Raw genomic sequence first — 22,892 nt, forward strand, 5'->3', positions numbered from 1 at the left:
ATGTTACACTACGGTAAAGTTCAAAATTATAAGCCACTGTGTATCAGTGGTTTACACCTTTTGTACATATATATCAGACAAAGCACTGATCCAGAATTTATAAAGAACACTTACAACTCAGGGGTGCCTGGGTGGCTCAGTCATTAAGCATCTGCCTTCGGCTCAGGTCATGATTCCAGGGTCCTGGGATCAAGCCCTGCACTGGGTTCTCTGTTCAGCGGGAAGCCTGTTTCTTCCTCTCCCACTCCCCGTGCTTGTGTTCCCTCTCTCGCTGTGTCTCCATCAAATAAATAAATAAAATCTTAAAAAAAAAAAAGAACACTTAAAACTCAATAAAAAGAAGATAAACAGCCCAATTAAATAAATGAGTAAAAGATTAGATAGGGACTTCAAAACAGAAGATAAGCAAATGGCACATAAAAGATATTCAACCACTGAAAAATGAAAATTAAAACCATAGTGATATACCATTACACACCCGATGGAATGGCTCCAGTTAAGGAGGCTGACAATATCAGCTATTGGTAAGGAGGTGAACAACCAGAACTCTCACAACTTACTGGTGGGAACACAAAAAAGTAGAGCCATTTTGGAAAAGAGTTCATCAGTTTCTTATAAAATTAAATGTAGAAGTACCGTATGGCCTGTATGATCTTACTTTCCTAGAAATTTCCTAAGAGAAATGAAAACATGTCTACACAAAAAACTTGTGTTTAGATATTTTAACAGTTTTATTCATAATAGTTCAGACAGGAAGAACAAAAATGTCTATCGACAAGTGAATAGATAAGCAAACTGGGGTGTTCCCATGCACTGGAAAGCTATTCAGCAATAACAAGGAACAAACTACTGCTACACACAACAGGGAGGGATCTCAAAATTACTGGCTGAATGCAAAGAAGCTAGGCATAGAAAAGTACACACTATGTGATTCTATTTCTATGATATTCTAGAATAGATCTACTGATGGAAAGCAGCCAGAAGTTTTCTGAGGCTGGGTTTGTGCGAGGAGGCAACTGTGGGGGTAGAATGGAAAGGGCTAAAGGAGAACTCTTTAGGCTCATAAAAATATTCTCTGTCTTGATTTTGGTAGGAGTTACATAGTGTATATATATTTTTTAAAACTCATTGGATGGCACACTTAAAACTGGTGCATATTATTTTATGAAATGGTGTTAGTCTCCTAGTGCTGCCATTATAAGGTACCACTAACTGGTGGCTTAAAGCAACAGAAATTTATTCTTTCAGAGTTCTGGGAGCTAGAAGCCCCAAATCAAAGTGTGGCAGGCACCTGCTCCCTCTGAAAGATCCAGGGAAGAATCTTTCCTTGGCTTTTCCACTTCTGGTGTCTGTAGGCAATCCTCAGCTGAGAGCTACATAACCCCATTCTGCTCCATTTACGCATGGTATTTTCTTCTTTGTATCTCTGTGTCCAGACTGCCCTCTTCTTAAAGGGACACCAACCACTGGATTAGAGCCCCCCTCACTTTAACTTGATTATCCCTACAAAGACTGATTTCCAAGTTAGGTCATATTCTGAGGTTTTAGGTAGACATAAAGTTGGGGGGGGCAGTATTTTTGGGACACTATTCAACCTGATTATAGCAATATACCTCATCAAGACTGATTAAAAATAAGTGGAAATGAAAAGATCTCTTTGTGAAATCTATTTGTATTCTTGGAAAAGTCATGCATGTTTTCAAAATAAATCACATCAGAATTGCAGGCACTGCCCCATGCACATACCAACTTCTATAATGGAGACATTTCTTTCTTTCTTTCTTTCTTTTTTTTTTTTTTTTTTAAGGCCTAAGTGTTAGTTCTTGAGGGAAAGTCATAGTTGGATTCTTGAATTGCTAATTGCACTGCCCAATTAAAAGCAATAACTTGAATTTGGTTACTAACAAAAATTATATTTAATAATAGCCACAGGGTTGCTGAAAGCACAATAGTTCTTTGGGTTCAAATGTGCCTTATTAGTTCTTGTGGATGGCCACTCTGACAAGTACCCAGCAGATCCCCCCTTGTATGCTAACCCATAGTATACATGTGGTCAGAGTCATTGAGAGACCTAGCAGCCTTTCCCTTGGCTGAGCGGGTAGGAGGGAGGTACAGCCAGGGAAAGGTCAAGTAGGGCCATTATCAACAAAGTTAATGGGAAATGTAACAGAGCCCTGTGTCTTCTTGCTTTGCTTCCTGGCACTGGCTGAGCCCTCTCCCTCTTCACCCATATATGTGACCCTACAAGCAAGTCCTGCCTGAGTAATTTGGCACACGTTCCTCTTAGCAGACGGTGAGAGTCTGGAGCACAGTTATTCAAATCCCACGATGCAGGTTACTTGTGTGATGGGCTAAGAGGGGCTTATAAAGCTGGCAGATCAGAATGAGTCAGCTACTGGCTGGAGAATGGTTGGAGGACTTTTAATGCCTTCCCTTTGCATTACTAAGGGACAGAAGATAGATCTATGGACAAGCAATATACAGAAGAATTGGAAGAAACACTAAATACTTCAGAAGTATAAAATGGTGTATTGATAATAGCAATAACATACCAATGATGTATATAGCGTTCTGTAGCTTAGCAATTGGGGTGTGTGTGTGTGTGTGTGTGTGTGTGTGTTTCAAGAGATCCTTGCAATAAACCCATGAGGTAAGCAAGGGTTATTGGCTGCATTTTATGGAGAAGGGAGATGTGTTAAGTGACTTGCCCCAACTATTGACTGAGGCACCTGGGACTCAAAGGTAATGCTTCTGACATGCCTGTTGCTACTATTACTATGATTGCTAAGATTATGTTCATGTTCTCTCTGCTTCCTATGGTGCCTCACACAGAGAAGCTGCTCAAGAAATATGAAGTGAATAAATGAATTTTCAGCAATGTTCACAATATTTTATTTCCATCTAACCCAAACAACATTTTGACAAAGGAAACCCTGATCAGATAAGCTCAATATATGAGACTCTTGTTGGAAGTTTAGCAACGCTTGTTAAGTGAATGATTAGACATTTCTTAAGTACCCATCTCTTAGAAAAATACATTTAAAGGATGAAGAATATATAAATAATGTGTCATGTGTGCTGTTATGCTTTCCTCTTGAGCCAACTGCAAACCCAGTGCTGAAAATTTGCCAAATTGATAAACGCCAGCATGTTTCAGTGTTTCTTTCCTCTCATATGTGAGATAAAGCCATATTGCACACAGAACTCCTCTTACATGTCTCAGTTTACTGGTAATGTTCTCTGTCACATCCACCATGACTCTGTTAAGTGTGGGTCCAAACTCAGTAAATAGAAGTTCCAAGAATTCAGGACAGTGTCTGTCTCAGGTGATCAAGCATTCCCAGAGCATACAGTGGATAATCAGGAATAAATTCCTGAAAGGACGCTAATACGTGAAAAGATTCATGAGGTTAGAATAATGGATACTGCACTTTTGCCAATAGCCTACATGCGATGACTGAAGCTTCTGAAATCAGACTGTTTCTTTACTGGCATTTACTATTCAAATATTGAAGAAAAATTCATGAACACAAAGCATCAATAAATTTTTATTTTTTCCTGATAGATGATGCTAATTTTGAATGGGATTTGGAGGTTCTTAGCACTCTGGGGAATACCAATGTCTAACAGGGAAATTTACTAGAAAAACAAAAAGACTTTGTCAGGACAAATTTCCTTGGCTGTTTAAGCCTCTTCAGTTACTTCGACGATGTAGAAAAAAGAAATTCTAAATAGAAACATTTTCATCTCTCCTTTATATTAAATGTGTGATTCAACACACAAATCTTTTTTTTTTTTTTTTTTTTTTTTTTTTTAAGAGAGGGAGAAAGAGCTGGGGCAGGGGCAAAGGGAGAGGGAGAATCTTAAGCAGGGTCTACGCCAAGCTTGGAGCCCAACACAGGGTTCAATCTCACAACTGAGATTCTCTTACATGACCTGAGCAGAAACCAAAAGTCAGACACTTAAGCAACTGAGCCACCCAGGTGGCCCCACAAGTCCATTTTTTTAATGATTTTTTTCTCATTTATTTTCACAATTCACTTTGACATTTTTATGGTATAAAGTTAGACTTTTTAAAAAATATTTTATTTATTTATTTGAGAGAGAGAGAAAGTAAGAGAGAGCATGAGAGGGGAGAAGGTCAGAGGGAGAAGCAGACTTCCCCTGGAGCTGGGAGCCCAATTCAAGACTCGATCGTCGTCTCCAGGATCATGACCCGAGTCCAGGGCAGTTGCTTAACCAACTGAGCCACCCAGGCGCCCTTAAATTTAGACTTTAATACATAGAATTCTGAAGTGGACAATGTTGAATTTTTCTACTCTGGAATACTTTCTTCTAGCAAGAGGACTGTCTTGTAAAAAGAGCATGTTGTAGAAAGGGCACTTCTGTCTCCCTTTATACACACTGTTTCTCCTTCCTCCATTCCTCATCACTGGCCCCTCCTCAGCCATGTTGTTTTGGTTGCAATTGATAAGCACAAGACCTTCTCCCTCGGCACAGGTGTGGCCACTTGGCCCAGACTAGGCCACCTGCCAGCAGTGCTTGGTCAAGTAAGGGCACAATCCCCAAGGTAGATCAAAGGGTTCTTCCCACAGATTTCATTAACTACAGCTGGTACAAGGCTCTGAGGGTACAATCCGATAGCAGCTACAGACAAAGTCCAGTCTTGTTGGAAGGTCTAATATGCTGGACCACTTTTTGTGCCTGGTTTGCTTATGTGCTTTCTAATGTTACTGAGGTTTGATTATATGAACCAATAAACTTCCCACTCTTTGAGTTCAGTTTTGATCCCTAGAAACTGAGAGAGACACCATTAGACTGTTAGAAATCTAAGCTTTCCCATCTTGGACATTCGTTTTTTAAAATTAAATTCAATTTTATTTTTCAAACTGCAGGTTAAATTATTTTTTTATTAAAGTATAATTACCATACAGTGTTATATTAGTTTCAGGCATACAATACGATTCAACAATTCTATCCATTTTTCAGTGCTCATCAATATGTGTACTTAAACCCCTTTCACATATTTCACCCAAGTCTTGAACATTCTTGAAGACAGGTCTACAAGTGGTCAAAGTCACTTCAAACTTATTTTTTTATTGCTCTTTCTTTAATTCTTATGTTTTGAGGAGAGAAATTTTACTTTTCTGCTTTCTTTTTTTGTATTTGGATGCTAAAATTATTTTGTGTAATTCTGTACTAAGATGCAATACTTGTCTGTAGCAGAAGGAACAAAACTGAAAGATGTTTAGAAAGTGTAGAAATAGTATTTTTATGTCGTGAGCACGTTCGTACATCCAAAGTTCAAAAATAACTGGCATTAACTATCATTTCCTAACTTTTACACATGAAGACATGGATGTTCAGGGGCCTTATTTTTAGTGGCTTAAACTCTGAGTTTCATCTGCATTCATATTAATACCTGAAACAATCTAATTCACTCCATCTAGTATTAACATTAAAATACAAGCTAGAAAGAGAGGAAAATTATGGAACTATGGTGTTTTACATATCTGTAGATATGAACAGTTATTTATAGCTCATATTTGTAGCATAGTCTTAGCTACTATTCTTCAAATAATACTTGTCTACATTGAATTGTTTATCTAAGAAGACATTCATAGACAGAATTAACATGAGCTGTTCTCCTATACAAGAAATCTTGGGGGGTGCCTGGGTGGCTCAGTGGGTTGGGCCTCTGCCTTCAGCTCAGGTCATGATCTCAGGGTCCTGGGATCCAGCCCCGTGTCAGACTTTTTGCTCAGTGGGGAGCCTGCTTCCCTCTACACCTTTCCTGCCTCTCTGCTTACTTGTGCTTGTGATCTCTCTCTGTCAAATAAATTAAAATCTTAAAAAAAAAAAAAAATCTTGGGATGACTTTAGAAATCTCTGTATCGATTCTTGATCTGATTTTGTTATGACTGGAAAAAAATTAATTGATACCTTTATTCAGTATGTGAAAATTAATATTTCTTCAGTGTTTGCTGTACCTCCATAGGTGCAAAGTAGAGTTTAAGTGCAGGGAGCAGATGGGACAAGAGCTATTTCAAAAAGAAGAATAAGACAATAAAGGAGGGCAATAAAATATATCATGAGATATGTGTATATATATATATATTTTAATATATATATAATAACAAAGAACAATAATACTGGCTATGGTTTTTCTCAGGAGTCAGAACTTCTGAGAAAAAACACTCTGACATCCTTAAAATTTTGAAATGCAGTTATAGGTAAAGAAGCTGGAGAAATCAAATTGGTTCTTTTGGGTTATCTAAACACATAATTTTGGAATCTAATACATCCTTTGGGATCAAAAGAATCATTAAGAAACCATATATCTATAAGAAATATCAGCAAGAAAACACTGAATCCAGATGGTTATAAAGTTTTATTTTAGGAAATATTCAGTGATAAAGTATATCCAATTTTAAATGAGAGTTGCAAATAGGCAGTAAAGCTATTTCATCTTAATTTGGTAAACACTTTCCTTCTTCAGACTGAAGTAAAAATTCCAAGAAGTGAATTTCCAAAAAGCTCAGTTTATAATTTAACATGAACCTGGTAAACTTTACAAAAAAAAAAAATTATTGGTTTTTTAAAACATGTAAGAAAAGAGAATTGAGATAGACTCATTTTGCAAAATGAGAAGAGTCATTTTGGTCCATTTCTCTTCTCTCTGCATTGGATGAGTATATGTCCAAGAATATAATAAAATGTATCTCCTTCAGACATAAAGATGATATGAATAATACTGATGGTTTTGTGGAGTAATCCGTCTGAATGTACAGGATTGGAGGACAGTACCTTGGCAAACAAGTTATCTTTTCTATGATAAGGAAAACTTTCCAGTCATATGATGTTGATAGTTTCTTAAAGCAGCTGCCAGTGAGTTCTTATGAACTTACAACTTTACCTAGGGAAGTCTAGTGTATATCTGTTATTTTTGCCACCCAGGATCCACTTCCCCTTCCTTCTGATAATTACCCATTATATCCCCTTCCCTCTTCTTACTCCACGGGCTTCAAGATAATTTACACCACCCTGGGCTTCAAGGAAGGACTGGATGAGCAAAATCAAGAAAATAGCAAATTCCAAACGCTTAATCATAGCAGTTGGTTCAGGGATGGACCTATGATCTACATCTGGCCAGCCAGGGCCAAGGAGACTCAATTCTGGAACTACAGGTACAATCTGACAATAAAGATGTGTCTGAACTTAGTCTACCCTAAATTGTTCAGGTATCTAAACCAATATATTTTCTTTTTAAAATTTAAGTTAGGAGTTTATATTGGATTTTCTATTGAGAGCAGTAGACAGAGTTCTTACTGATATATGATATGAGAATAGAAATCAACCAGGGAGCTTGTTAAAGTTACAGATTCTCAGCCCCAATCCAGACCAATTGAATCAGTATCTCTACAACAGGGGCCTAGGATTTATTATTTTAACAAGAGTTCCAGGTGGATTCTATAATCACTAAAGTTTGTGAAACTCTTTCTTAAAAAATTTCTTAGAATTATCCATTGAATATTATTCAATTTGGTGATAAAAAGCACAGAACAGAACTGGGTTTAGGACTCAAGTTTTCACTAAATAGATGACTTATGGCAAGATAAAGTAGCAGTTTAGTGTTTCTCACCAATAAAGTAGCAATAATAGTGTTTCACACATCAAAGTATTGTTTCGCGTAGTAAACAAGATAAGGTATAGGAGGTTCTTAACACAGCATGTTGTGTATATCTGGTATTTGATTTCATTAGTGTTTATTATATTATTGAATTTATTATCAGCATAAGTCAAACACTTGTGCAACATTGGGAAATTGAGGAGATTTGAGTCATATTGAGGAGACTTGAATCATCCCTTCACTTTTGAACATAAGTCAGATAGAACCAAACAGTGAGTTATACACAACATTGATAAATCTATAAATTAGGTTATTTAAAAAATGTTTGGGTCTTGACATGGCAGTTTCTTTTTCACAGTTGATAAAAAAACACATTTAATTAAATTCATTCATTCATCCTATAAATTCATTCATTCATTCATTCATTCATTCAGCTCATCAGTCTGTTTGATCTCCATGTGCAGTATGAACAGACCTTTGGTCTACAATATACATTTGAGAAAGGCAAAACATTAGTCTGAAAGGAATCACCTCTCATAACTTCCACTTCAAGGAGGGTCCCCGTTGGACAGAAGATGATCCAGAGGAAGAAGAATTATTGTTTCTTTGCTCTGAAGTCTGGCCTGGAAGTCTTCTCTTGCACTTAGATAAATGTGAGAAAGCTGGGGTAGTTCTCATTTTATTTTACCATATAGCATGGTAAGCACTATATTATCATAGCAGCTGGCTACAGAGTTCCTTCTACAGAGGAAATGGTCTTTGGGGAGAAAGAACCTTAATTAACTGCTTGGGTTAGGAGGTAAGTGTCTAAAGTTTTGTCAGCAAGAGGCTGAACAACGAAAGTCAGTGATAACTCCCTGAAGGAAAGAATGGGAGGATTTTATATTTCTGCTCCTGGAAGAAAGGATTAGAACAGAACAGAAAAGAGAGACAAAGAAGGGAAGGGAAAGAGAGAAGTCTGAGAGGTGTGTAAGGACAGGGACTGCGGGGTTCCTGGGTCAGTGGAACTTTCCCTCTGAGAAAATGGAGGAAGAATATTTTTACATTGGAATGTTTGCATTGCTACAACTAATGTAAAACCTGTTTCCACCTTTTCTGTTCCTGTCTTCGACCCCATCTCAAGTGAAGTCTGCTACTTACACATCTGTGTTTTTGTTTTGTTTTTAATGAGAAAATAGTTGTGTCAATGCGATAAACAGAATCTGGTTGTACACCAACAAGAACCCGAGCTGATGTTTCCCACTCCACCCCTCTGGAAGTTCCCACAAACTTTAAGTTAGGCCTTGGATCCTAATCGGGTTTGGGATTTCTATTAAATTCCCCTACAGGTGCCTTCACTTACTTATATTTTAGATCTCGAAGGGTGAATAGGTCACAGTTCTCCGGCTGCAAGTATTGATAATGAATACCACTGGTAAGGTATAAAATAGCACTTTATAAAAAATAAAGTGTTTTTTTATATTGTATCTGATGTGATGCACATAAGAAATCTGTGAGACAGGCAAGCCAGATATTATCTTTGTGTTCCAGATAAAAATATAGGGAAAACAAACAAAATGAAACTCAAAGAAATTAGGCATCTGTTCAAAGCCCAGAGGCCCACAGCCCTAAGGTTACTACTCGTGGCTGGGATCTGTATCATTCCAGATTCATCCTCCCCATGGCTGAACCTGAGCTGATCTTCTGGACAATAACCAAGGACCCTCATTTATGCCATATCTTTAAACATCTGAACCTGTCCGTGCAGTAACACTGAAACTCTACACTCTATTTCCTTGTTTCCACCAAGATATCTCCTTTAATCTCCTTGGCCTTGGTATTTGTCTTTTAAAAAATCTATTTGTTGCATTTTAGTATTCATGCTCTTGTGGGAACTGAGTTTTACTCAGTCCTGCCCTATTGGTTTCTTGTAGCTGCTGTAACAGTTACCACGAATTAAGTGGCTTAAAATAACAGAAGTATATTCACCCATAGTTCCATTAAGTCAGAGTCTGAAATTAGGATTGAAATCAAGGTGTTGACAGGGATGCATTCTCTCCAAAGCCTCTGGAGAGAATCTATTCTCTCCCTCTTCCAGCTTCTAGTGGCTGCCACCAATTTCCTGGTTTGTGGCTACATTACTGCAGTTTCTGCCTCTGTGTTCACATTGTTTCCTCCTCTTCTATGTCTGGGTCAAAATTTCCTCTGTGTTTCCCTTATAAAGACACTTGTGATTGCATTTAAAGCCCATCCAAATAATCCAAGATAGTCTCCCCACCTCAAAACCTTTAACTTAATTACATTGATAAAGATCCCTTTTCCATTCCATACCAGGTAAAATGTTCAGGTTGTACGTGTTAGGATCTGGTATATTAGGATTGATCACCATGACATCAGCTTATTACATTCTATCCTCCTGAATAAAGCTACTGCATGTCCTTTTGCCTTTGGTTCTAGAGTTCCCTTTCCTATTCTAAACCAGAGCAGCCCTCACTGTCATGCAACATTCTCTGGAAGGGTTAATTATTATACATAGCCTGAAGGTCTTTTTCTTAAATCATATTGCTATTCATTCTGAAAACTTATGGCACAGATGAATTTGATTTGGAAGTTGCTCAACTTTCTAGAAAAATCTTTGTGACTGATTTTGTAGTTCATTTTTAAAAGCATGTAAGATCCAGTTACCCTTCCAGTTACTTCCCATTTTTCTGCTATTCTTCATAATATAACTTCATCGTTATCGTACATGCACTATGTTTACTTCATGAGTTCCCATTCCATTTATGATCCATTATCATCTGACTTCCATCACCACCCTTTCACTGAAACTGCTATTACTTTAGTCACCAATAGGTAGTATGACTATATAAACTGTCATCAAAATGAGGATATTTTGAAAATGAAAGTAGGCACTATATAATGTTAACTACTATTCTGGAAATTAACTACATGAGGGCACAGTACATAAACTGGGGTTATCACAGGAAAACGAGGGTGTCTGGGTACCCTTTATGATCTTCACACTGACAAATTTAATACACATTATTTTATCTTTGCCTTACCCACCATTCCACCAACTTATTAACACAGCTGAACCCTTCCTCTGTTTCCAGTGTTTTTTCTCTCTTCTTCTATACAAATCTTGTTATCTTTTATTTTCCTCTAACAGAAAACTGATTTTTTCCCCAGTTTTCTTGTCATTGGTCACCCTTCGTAAGCCTGCTTACCTGGTTGCTCCTTCTCTAACCGCTATCTATAGTCTTGATTCTCTCAGGGCTCAGGGTAGGCCCAACTTTGCCTCTCTGCCGTGTATATTTGTATGGCTTTAGATGCCATTCATATATTGCAGACTTCTGCATTTACATCTCCAGACCTGATCTTTCTTATGTGTTCTTAGATTCAAATATTTGTCTACATTTTGATGCCTTGTCTTGAATATTACACAGGCTCTTCATAAATTATACTTTTATTTCCATATATATACCATACCCAAACTGTTTCTCTTCCAGTCTCCTGTATAGAGGAAAAGTTACTACCAGCTTAAAAGTGTAAACCAGAAACCCACCCAAGCCTGTCCATTTGCATATGTGCTTATTTCCACCTCTAAAACACAGTTCAAATGTAGCCTACTTCATTTCTATCTCTTTATCACCATTGAATCTACTATCAAACTTTTCCTGCAACTTTCCTTTTTCATTTTTGCTACTTGGAATTCATTCTGTAAACAATAGCCAGATTGATCTTTAGTGCACGCACACACACATCTGATATATTATTTTTATAAGTATTAAATTAATAAAATTTCTATTCACTTTAAATCTTGATGCTTGTGGCCTCATAACCATTGACCAAATGGTTTCAGTGCCTCAGAGGAAATGAAGATACTAATATAATTCACAAATAGTGAAAATTTCCAAGATATGACATAAGGAGAATTTTCACCAGACCTGAAGAGTAAACAGAAAGTTTCTATTAGACAAGACATGGCATATCATCAGGCATGAGTGTGCAAGAGAAATGAAAATATTAAGAAGTTAATATAAAGAAGGGTTTGGGCACACCTCTATGAGGTAAAACCCTGAGGCACAGAGGCAAAGGCTAATAGAAAATCTAGGCAGGTAAGGAATAAGGTCCAAACCAGAGGACACTAATTTGTTGTGACCAAGGAACATCCCAGAAGGCTGACCACTACTACAGAAAAAAGTGGTGTCTTATTGTTCTAGGCAGAAAGAAAACCAATTGTACCACTTATATATAACAAGTAAGGAACCCAGTTATTTCAGTATGCTCTGAACAGAGCATTTAGGAGATATTTAAATTGAGAGTTGAGTCTACCTTAGGATTATCAAGGGCAAAGGAGAAGTGACTTTTAAATAGAGGTTATGTAGTAGACAACCCAGTTGGGGGCCAGGTGGAAGACAAGGCTGAGACTCAGAGAATTAACAGTGCCAAGAAAAGAGCTTAGATTGGGCCAATCAGTGAGGAGAGTCATAGGATTCTACTGTGCTGAGAGAAAAGATTCTCAGTGTCTCCAGATGCAAACCTTTGTGGTAATGGCCGAGAGAGTTCCAAGAGATGAGATGGAATAAAGGGTCACTCACTGGAAGCAGACAGAATCCATATTTGGTCAAGCACAACATGAGAACATACCTGCTTCCCCAGAAGCCATCTTGAGAAGGATTGGCGATGGTAGGGAACTTTGGGAGAGAAATGAAGCTGTGGCAGGGAATTAGAACTTTGAATTTAGTGACTTTATCCAGAAGGAATTCGTTAAATAGAAAAAAGCTGCTTTAAATGGAAAAGAAATAATAGACTCCTTTCATTGGCAAGATTGAACTTCAGCTCACTACCCAATAAAAATTGGGAACGTGAGCGAGACCGAAGCAATTATAGATGATAAAAAATTCTACGTAATCTTGCAAATCTGAGGTAGTGTGCACATTTCTTTAATCTTGATACACATAAATCAGATTTTTAACTCTCTTCTTTGTCCCTTCAATTGGCTATTTCCTTTGGAATCTAAACTTGGTAGCAAGCATTGCAGTATGCAGCATGATCTGGCCTAGTTCTAAACCCTTAATCTCTTCATTCTATTTTTCTTCCTGCTCAGTGAAATGCAACTGCACCAACCATCTGCCCAGCTCTTGGGTAGGCAAAGCTCTTTTCCGAGCCTGGGCCTTGGTTCAGTTTTCCCCTCTTTCTGGAATGTTCTGTGTTCCCAATATTCACATGGATGACTCTTTGGTATTCTGTGGTTTCAGTTTAAATGTTACTTCTATGAGGAAGTCTTTCTCTCCTATCTAAAATAATTGTGGGTAATTCCTAAAGACATAATATTTTATATCACAATATTAGTTTATATTATTCCTTACAGTTATTGCACCTCTCTGTTCTTCTTTATTATAAACTTCATAAGGACAACAATCATATTCATACTGGTCACTGCTGCTTTTCCAGTACCAGCTCAATCATTTGTACATAGTAATTATTCAATAGACATTTGTGAATGAAAAACTAAAACTTCTATTTTCAATGTGTTCTTATTAGTTACAGAATTAAGTTAAATATCTTAGATCACCATTACATAACTCCCATGACTTTGTAAATATACTTCCTACTTTTTTCCACAATCCACATACTTAACAAAAAACCCTGAGATACTTTTTAGTTCCATTTTTGTCCTGTAAATTCTTACTTTTGTATCTACTTGCTCATATAATTTTTTGATCTGAATAGCCCTTTTCAATCTCTGAAGACTTTAGTTTTTTTTATTATTTAAAGCTCTTCCCACATACCACCTTCCCTATGAGGCTTCTATCAACCTTAGTTTGATGCTCTGTAATCTGATGGAATTTTTTCTTTACCTATCTAAAACTGTCTCATCTGAAGTATCCCCATGTATACACATAGATATGTATACAGACAGACACTTTTTTTCTTGTTTGTTAGTGTATAAACACACAAGATGCATGGATTTATTCTTTGGTTCATTGGTTCCCTTAGTATTATATCTTTCATGTGAATGAAAGCACTAAATAAATACTGGATATATATGTCAAATAAAGGAAAACTATTTTATAACAGTACCATCCTTTGGCAAACTGCTTTTGACATCTGCATGCATGCTATAAATAATAGATAAAAGTTAGAACCACTTCCAAACCACAAATTTGCTTAATTCCTATCTATATTTTTCAAAACATATCAAAATGTTCATAAATGTTAAAGGGAAAGATCTAGTGCAGAGACAGAAGGAACAGAAGTAGCATGCATTAAGCTTTTGCCAAGTATTAGAAATTATACGAAGAACTTTATTTACATTGTCTAATTTAAATTTAAGCCTACAATATCTCTATCAAGTAAATGTGATAGTTAATTTTTTGAAACATCCGATTTAGGGAAGAAGAATAATCCATGACAAATAAGGAATCTTATTTGCAAAATTAAAATGCCACCATTGCTAAGAGAGTTTCACACCAAAGAACACTTTTCAGTTGAGTAAAAAGAAAAGTATCTGAGGGAATCTACCACAGATTCAAAGAATATTGTAAGCATTAAATCCTTAAGAAGTATTACGAAGGTGAAAAATTGTTTTACCAAAGGGTATTTTGTCAAACTTACATAAAGAATCAGAATAGATATTAGCAAAGACAGGGAAATTAAAGGACTGACATTAATTTATAAAGAAGAATGTTAATTAAAACCCGAAAGGAATCTGGGAAAAAAAAAACTTCTGTTATTTATTTCAAGAAATCTTTTGAACTGCTAATGAGAACATTTGGATTATCTCAGGAACAATTGCCTAGTATTTATTGTATCAAATTATGAGTTTCTAAAGTTAAGGTGAGGGAGAGAGATTAATCACAGATGAAAGAAAAAATAATGTAGCAACACAGAAATAAGAAATTGGTAAATAAAATATAGGTTAAGCTTGGGTAAACAGAAAGTAGGATAAAGCATAGGCACTTAAAAAAATAGCTTGGGCTCAACAATTACAATGGCGTCTGGAGATATGCCCCTCACGGTTCATCCCCCTTTCCCCTTATTACATCTAGGGACTCAGAAAACAGATATTTGAAGAAAGAGGAGGAAGACGAAAAAAACAGAGGAATATCAGAAAACAGATATTGAAGAAAGAGGAGCCACCTGGGTGGCTCAGTTGGTTGGGCATCTACCTTTGGCTCAGGTCATGATCCTAGGGTCCTGGGATCGAGTCCCGCATCTGGCTCCTTGCTCAGCGGGGAGCCTGTTTCTCCCTCTCCCTCTGCCTGCCACTCTCACTGCTTGTACTCTCCCTCCGACAAATAAATAAAAAGTAAATAGAATAAATAAATATGACAGATAAATAAAAAATAAATGAATAAAAAGAGGAGGAAGGAGAAGTGGAACAAGAAGGCATTATTACTGAAAAGCTGGTCTTCTCTGCAGAACTCAGGAAGTTTTGTGGTTTTTTTTTCCCCACAGACTCTAAGGCCAATAAAATGTTAAGAAAGTGCAATAGATGGACAATCCTTGCTATATTGCCAGTGACCTTCTGTAAAAGGATCTTCGGTTCACAATTGACAAGTATATACCAACCAGAGATCCAGGCCAGTATCACTCTCATGGCCTCAAAAAACATTAGGCACACAGCCATTATTTATTCCTCCCTCTGATCTCTCTCTCCACTACATTCATTTGTTACTACAAACTGCCAAAACAGGACTGGGCAGAAAGGATAAGAGAGGAACTAATGAGCTTGAGTAATTTCTCATGTCTACAGCATTCTTCATAGATGCTGAGGTAGAGAGGAGATGGGGCATCTGTTTCTTCTTGAGTTTTGCTCATTTTCATGTACTCCAATTGGGAATGTAAGAGACAGGGAGATGAAGGGAAGACACTAGATGAAAACCAGTGAGCTAGCGGCAGCTTTGCTGGGACTTGTGGAGGACAACTGGCTGGCTCTGTGTACCTCAGGAAGAAGCTTCACAGAACACAAGCGGTCATAAAATGGGGCCATGAGCCATTCACACACACACAGAGCTGAAACACATTGACCTGAAGGGATTTTCCTTCATCTCAGAGTGCATAAATAGATTAAGAACACTTAAATCTAAAATAAAGATAAGAATAGGCTGAAGTAACTAGACATAATGGGCTTACAGGATAATTCTTTTACAAAACCAGAAGGAGTTTCTTTCAAAGAAAACTGGCATTTTTCAAGTGTATAAAGAAATATCGGCTCTATGAAACAGAATTGGAATATAATCAAGAGAGAATGGGATGGGATAAAAAGACAACATGGTGAAATAAAGAAGGAGATAGGTAAGAAAAGGGAAAGTCACAAGGAAATTAAAAATACAACTGCAGAATGAAAACCATTATTGGAGGAGGAAAAGACAGATTTAGTTTTACAAACACAGAATCAGTATGTGAACATAACTGAGAGGCTGCAAATAGTGTTTAGGAAAAGAGTAATGAATGGAAAAAATGAGGAAGTGGAATGATAGGATGGGGATCCTGAAGCATTTTTAAGAATTATAGGTACACACTTAAAGTACTTCAGAGTAAACGAAACAGACAAGTGATCAATAAATTAAAGAAAATTTCCATGGAAGAGAGGCAATGTTAAACTTTCTGGATTTTGGCTCTGGGTGGACCTCCCTGACATTCCACCTTCCTTCAGACCTATTAAACTCGTCTGCATACATATTAATGCAATTTACTATCAATCAAACAATAGCATCATAGGGTATTTAATATAGAGGGTATTTCATTCTTTGACCACTCCAAAAATCTCTTCCATAAAAATATTTGCAATGCAGAGAGTAATTAATCTCTTAGCCTTTTCCTCTCTAGGTCAGACACCAGTAATCCATTTTATTTTTCTTCAAATAACCAGTTTTCCTTGGAAATAATCATCTGTGATAGTCTTCTATGGTAGCACAACATTCTTTTGTAAGATATATTTACTTCAGTTGAATATGGTACTGTAAAATGTGTGAGAGAAAATAGACTGGTAAATAAGTTGCTTCTATTTCTTGCATATCAATCTCCTTCAGCATTTTGGTGTTAACATATTTATATTTCAGGAGTCAGAGAGTAAATATCAGCATTTATAGCAGATGGATCTGGAATATCCTAATTTGGAGATTTTTTAAAAATTGTGCTAAGATATACATAGCATTAAGTATACTTTTTTAACCATTTGAAGTGTAGAGTTCAGTAACATTAAGTACTTTCACGTTGTGTAACCATTGCCACTATCTATCCCCAGAACTTTTTTCATCCCCCAAAACTGAAACTTGATGCCAATTAAGCAATTATTTCCCACCCCCCTATTTTCCTAGCCAATGGCAACCACCATTCTGCTCTCTGTCTCTATGAATTTGACTACTCTATATACCTCATGTAAATGGAATTATATACTATTTGTATTCTCTTGACAGGGTTATTTCACAAAGCATAATGTCTTCAAGTTTCATCCATGTGTAGCATGTGTCAGAATGTCCCTCCTTTTAAAGGCTGTGTAATATTCCATTGTATGCATAGACCACATTTTGTTTATTCTTTCATCTGTTGATGCATCTTTGGGTTGCTTTCATCTTTTGGTTATTGTGAATAATGCTGCTATGAACATAGGTATCCAAATATCTGTTCAAGGCCCTGCTTTTGATTTTTTTGGACAGTAGATTTGCGGGATCATTTGGTAATCTATGTTTAATTTTTTGAGGAACCACCCTACTGTTTTCCACAGTGGCTGCATTAGTTTACATTCCCACTAGTCATGCACAAAGGGTTCCAATTTCTCCAGGGTCTTGGTGATCTTCACCACATTTTTTTTCTTTAGGTGGAATGATTATGAGTTGGGAAAGGCAGGAAGATCTAGGTGACCTTTGAAACCCCATCTGTCTTGTCACCTGGGATGCATTGCCTTCAAGAAAGAGCATACGGAGTAGTTCTCTGCTTGCGCCAAAGACTTAATAAAACTTTTAATAATACGTGGCTTTCTCTTAGAGAACAGATTACATGTCCAACTTAATCTTCCAATACTCATAGCAATACATCATTCAATGCATATGCCTCCCCAGCACTGCTATTGATGCCATAAGAATGAAGTATCTGGTGGATAGAGAGAGCATTACATTTATTTGGTCTTGGTGTTTTTCAAGTGGAAATAAAAACAGAAGGGTCTTGTCTTGGGTTAATTCCCCCAAAATGGACCCCAACATGAAGATCCTTGTAAAAGTGATTAATTATGAAGTGATCCTAGGATTAATTATGAAGAATGGCAGAAGAGGAAGAGAGAAAGGAGGCAAGCCAAGCAAGGGTAGCATGTCTAGGGTGCAGTATTGTGGAATGCTGTCTCCCCTGAGTCACTTTGGCTGAGTCCCGCACAGGAGCTCTAGAGGAAAGTTGGGTTACACCACAATATTGTCCCAATCAGGGGCAAAGGGGCCAGAGTATGCCACAGCTATTGCTGAGGTGTGATCAGGGGTTTCCAGCTCTCCTGTGCATGCAGGCAAAGTGGGTTCTGGCGGCCTGAGGCAGCCCCCCAATGAAAAGTCGTGGCTGTTGGTTGTTGGGATTGCAGACCTACTGGACTCGAGCATGAACATGGTAGAAGGAGCCAAGGGGATACAGCAGAAACCTGCAGCCTCTGCCACAGATGTCAAAGAAGGCAGTACATATCCTGAGGATAAGAATAGACAGGCTTGGAGGAGGGTTGGGTGCTGTTAGTGTCAGTCATTTGATATAAATAACTTGAAAAAAGAATTTTGTATCAAAACTTTATTTATTAAACAAAAAATGCACCATTGGAATAACATTTCTATAAAAAATGAATATGAGACTGTTCTACTGTGATTACAAAAAACCCTTTTTTCCTCGTGTGGTAGTATACAAGATCGTGTGTAGAAACAGTCATTGTTTGAAACTGTAAGCAAGTATCCTTTCTCATAGAACAAGATTTACACTTAAATATTGCAATCACTAGTCTAATTTGGTTAACAATGCTAGAGTCTTGACAATTTTAAAGAAACTCTTTGTAGGCTCAAAATACCTTTTTTTTTTAAGGTGTTTTGTAGCAACAAAAAATTTCTTTTTCCACTAAGGCTAGTTAAAGCTGTAGTATACCCATTTCTACCAAATAAACCTACCACTAGCACAATAACAATTTGAATTGCAAAGCCCTTTGAGAGAATGAGTAGCATTGATCTGTAAAATGCTAGCAGAATATTTTAGATTTGGTGTTATCTTGTTTGAATGACCCTGGAAAGGGAGAAGGTGGTAATGATGTTGCTTCAGTGGAGGCTTTGCCTGGACGCATCCTCATACTCAGCAATGGACAAATTCATTTCCAAAGTGGTCCCTCTGAGATATGGAACACTGCAGCTTTAATAGCCGTATCTAGATTTCCGACCAGATCTCCCTTTTTATCATAAATTATCCAAAAAGAAGCCACTCTAAATAATAAATTAAATATCACTTATAAAAAGTACACCCCGGACCCACCCACCCATCCCCCAAACAAGCTGACAATTCACCAAGGTCAGAATTGTCAGGTTTACCCTACAATAATAAAAAACAGCCTTTCTCCTCCTCTCCAACATTCCTTTCTTGCTTCTGAAGATAACACGTTCAGCACACAATGAGATCCCTTGGCCCATGCATCTGTGACATCTTGCAGAGTTTAGCTGTTGCTCTCCAGCCAACAAAAAATTATAGGATGACAAGTACAAAGGCTCTCTACTGAGAGCAGGAGAAGAAATCCTTCAGAGAGTGCAGCCAGAAGTCGCCAATGAACGTTACCCAAGGGCGGCAATGCAGAGCCCAGAAGTAATATTTATTTGCTTATATGGGCATGGTATTGGTCTCTTCTGCAACCTCACTGACCAGGAAAATAGGCATTTCTTTCCATCATTACCTTTTGAAAGCAGGTATTTGTATAGCAAAGTACACTGAGGCACGGGAATGCATATTTTTCATTGGGATGGATTATCACACAAAATATCTATGATTTTCTAAGTAGCTAGTGTAATTTAAAGCCATGGAATCCTGTGAAAAGCTCTTCTGTGCAATAGTTAAGTGATTTCTGAAAGTCACTAGAGAAATAGACAAAATAGAAAAGTGAAACGTTGCTTTGAAAGTAGTTTTAAAGAAAGAGATGGCAGATGTGTGTGTATGCCTGGTTCTGAAGCTCTCCTAGGTTATGGGCTCTGTATCGTATTATGGTTATGAACAGGCGAGGAATGCTAGCCTCTGGCCTCCAGGACACTCAGCGATTGTATGAAGTCAACTAGTTGATTGAGGGAGGGAAAGCAACCTTGTTTCACATCTATTAGAAAATTTAGATGATTTTGTTTTTTCTAAACACACATAAAACTAGGGAATTTTTTCTATTTCTCTCTCTCTTATGGACTAGAGATGGAAATCGTAAAACCACAAGAAGTCGGAGTCTGGGATACAATTTCATATGAAATGGTAAGGTGATTTCTTTAGAGATGACATTTTTGTTGTTGTTGGAGTTATAGTCCAGCTGCCATATGAAACCCTCTCTTAAATTGGAGAAGACTTTAGATGTTCCTCTAAATAAAGTCAACAGATAGATGTATCAAAAGGGTGGGTAAGAATGAGCAACCATCTCCAAACACAGACTATGGAAGTTTTCCAGAAAGGTCTATATTTAGAGATTCTTTATTGGAAAAGCTATGAGTGCCAAACTTTAAAGTTTCCATATATTGATGGGTATGACACATGAATGCTGGGCCACTCTCCCTTCATAGCTCCTACTGAGGCAGAGGACCAAACATATGTGTCATTTCAAGCTCCCCTTATTTTGAAGAGAACAATGTTATATCCAATCCCTCACGGGAAACTTCCAATAAATTCACCTCTTATATCCCTGGCTTGACCTGTTTCTCTCTGCTAATTTTTTTTTTATTCCAGATTGTTCAACTGAGTGTGCATTTTATAATACCCAAAAGTGAAGTTCCATTGTTTACATATTCTGGAAGCTTATAGCACTATTTTACAAAGAGGTAACTCTTTATATGTATGAATTTTTATGCAGGATTCTCTTTTTTTTTTCAAACTGAATCTGAATCAGTAAGAAATATTTAACTTTTGGCTAGAGCGTCCTCCAAATATGCCTTATGCATTTTGAGCTGTCTGCATTTTTGTGAGTTTAACAAATGCAGAAATTTCTAGAGGAAAGAAAAATAGCTTTCTCATCGGTATGAAATACAAAAGAAAAATATACTTTTTCAAGAGGCGGCTCTTGCCTGACAGTTCAGCCCAGTGCTGGGGAGGCCTGAGCATACCCTGCTAAGTTTTATTTTCTTCTTTTTCAGGGAGAAATGATCCTGGTGGCAGAACTGCTGGTTGGCTGTCAAGTATCGCCCTATGGGAGTCAGAGAGATTTATGAGCTTAAAGAGCCCTGCATGTTATGAACTAGGCTCGGAGTAGGAACAAAATAGAGGCTATCTTGCAGTCTTCACAGATTGCTTCTTGTCAACAGATCAGAAGACTGGGAAATTAAAAAGTTACCTGAAAACTTGAGCAGGCAATATACATATGTGAACTCTGAGTAGGGAGCAGAGCTTTACAAAAGTTGTGGCAAAGTCATTGAAAATTAAAATCATTGGGTAAAGCAAACAAGAGTCTCTTGAGAGAATTTAAATGGATTCTACTATATCTTTGAGGCATGAAGCAAAGAGTTATTAGCATTACCAATTACTAAAATAAACCATTGTATTTCTTTAATGAGGAAAGCTCCAAGAGCATGCACCAGAAATGTACTTCTTGCTGAAAACAAATAATGCATATTTTCATGTAGTTTTAAAAACTTTTATTTGTTAAGGTCTGTGACTTTGACTAGAGTCATCGAGGATTTTGTGAAGAATGATAGTTCTCTTGATTGTCCAAATACAGTCTATAGATTGAAGATGTGACTCAATCTGAAATTTGAGATTTGTAGCCCATTCCCAACAGAGCACTCAAGCTGACATTCCTTGGATAACAAATACCATCAGAGAGTATCCCTTATTAGTATTAGAAATGGGGGGGGCATTCTAGGACCTCGAGAGGATAAAGCTAGCCTAGTGAACATTTTCTGAAGTCATGAATTATTTCGGCAAGATTCAGTATTATATTAGGAAATGCCTTGTTCCTGGTCAGTGGAGGGTTGTCTACCCAAGTGCCCAGATTTTGAAGAAGAGTCATCTGCCTCACAGAATAACGTCACATAGCTCTTCAGAAGAACTTCAATAAAATCTTAGCAAATTGAATAAGCACTCTTGTTGAAGGAACAATTTCACAAATGGACCGGACTTTCTAATGAACCATTTGAACAAGCCCTCTCTTTGACATCAGATTTCCTTCCCGACATAAAACTGTAAAAAAATAATCTGAATTATTACTTCTGTTACAGTGCCATTTTGCTCAAAATATTTTATTCAGGGATTCATATATAATTACCCACCTAATAAAAGGAGCTATTAGGTTGTAAAGATCCTATCCCTTCCATGCTCTTTTAAAATTATGACCTACTCAAGCTTGAAATCAAAGACAGAGCTGAAAGGAATAATTCAGCTGAAACTCTCTTATTGGGTTTTCAAGTTGCCTAACTGATAAATATGCAAACTAGCTCCCTTTTGGCAATTCAGCTGCATAAACAGGGATTAACTCCAAATGCAGCTGGAAATTCAGAAACTAAAAGGGTGCACACAAAATGTTCTTAATTTCACCTAGTTCCAAGCCGTAGATAAACATGGTGTTAGAAGTTTAAAATTCTAGTTCACAATGAAGATGCAGCTCTGAAAAGCAGCCACTGGATTTATAATGCCTCAGAAGGGTTAAGCGGCACCTTCCCCTCTGCTCCTCTCTGACTCTGGGCAGGCATAGTGTAGAAGGTTCCCCTGACAACAGGGCCTGGTGGCCGCCAATGACCAGTGCTGCCTCCTCTGAGTCAGTGAGGAGCCTGTTGGCGGAAGTGACATCACAGAAGAGTGGGTACTGTTTGAAACTGCCTTCCATTTTCCTTCCCTTCCTCAGGGCCTGTTCTCAGGGAGTCTGCCGATTCCACAGAGGGTGACAGGGACGATGGTCAGGAGGCCAAGAGGTATGTGAATCTGGCCACCTTGCCCAAGGCTGGCTGCCAAGAAAAACTCAGGGAGGGACAGGATGAAGTGGGGGAGGGGAGCTCTTCCGGCCAGACTTCTGAGGAAGATGGCCACAGTGAAGCTTTGAAATATCATCACAGTGTGATATGGCACAAAAGCCACCCAAATTGAAAAGTGTCTA

This window comes from Lontra canadensis, unplaced genomic scaffold (assembly GCF_010015895.1).
Source record: "Lontra canadensis isolate GAN:19392208 unplaced genomic scaffold, GSC_riverotter_1.0 scaffold82, whole genome shotgun sequence".
NCBI classification, from domain to species: Eukaryota; Metazoa; Chordata; class Mammalia; order Carnivora; family Mustelidae; genus Lontra; species Lontra canadensis.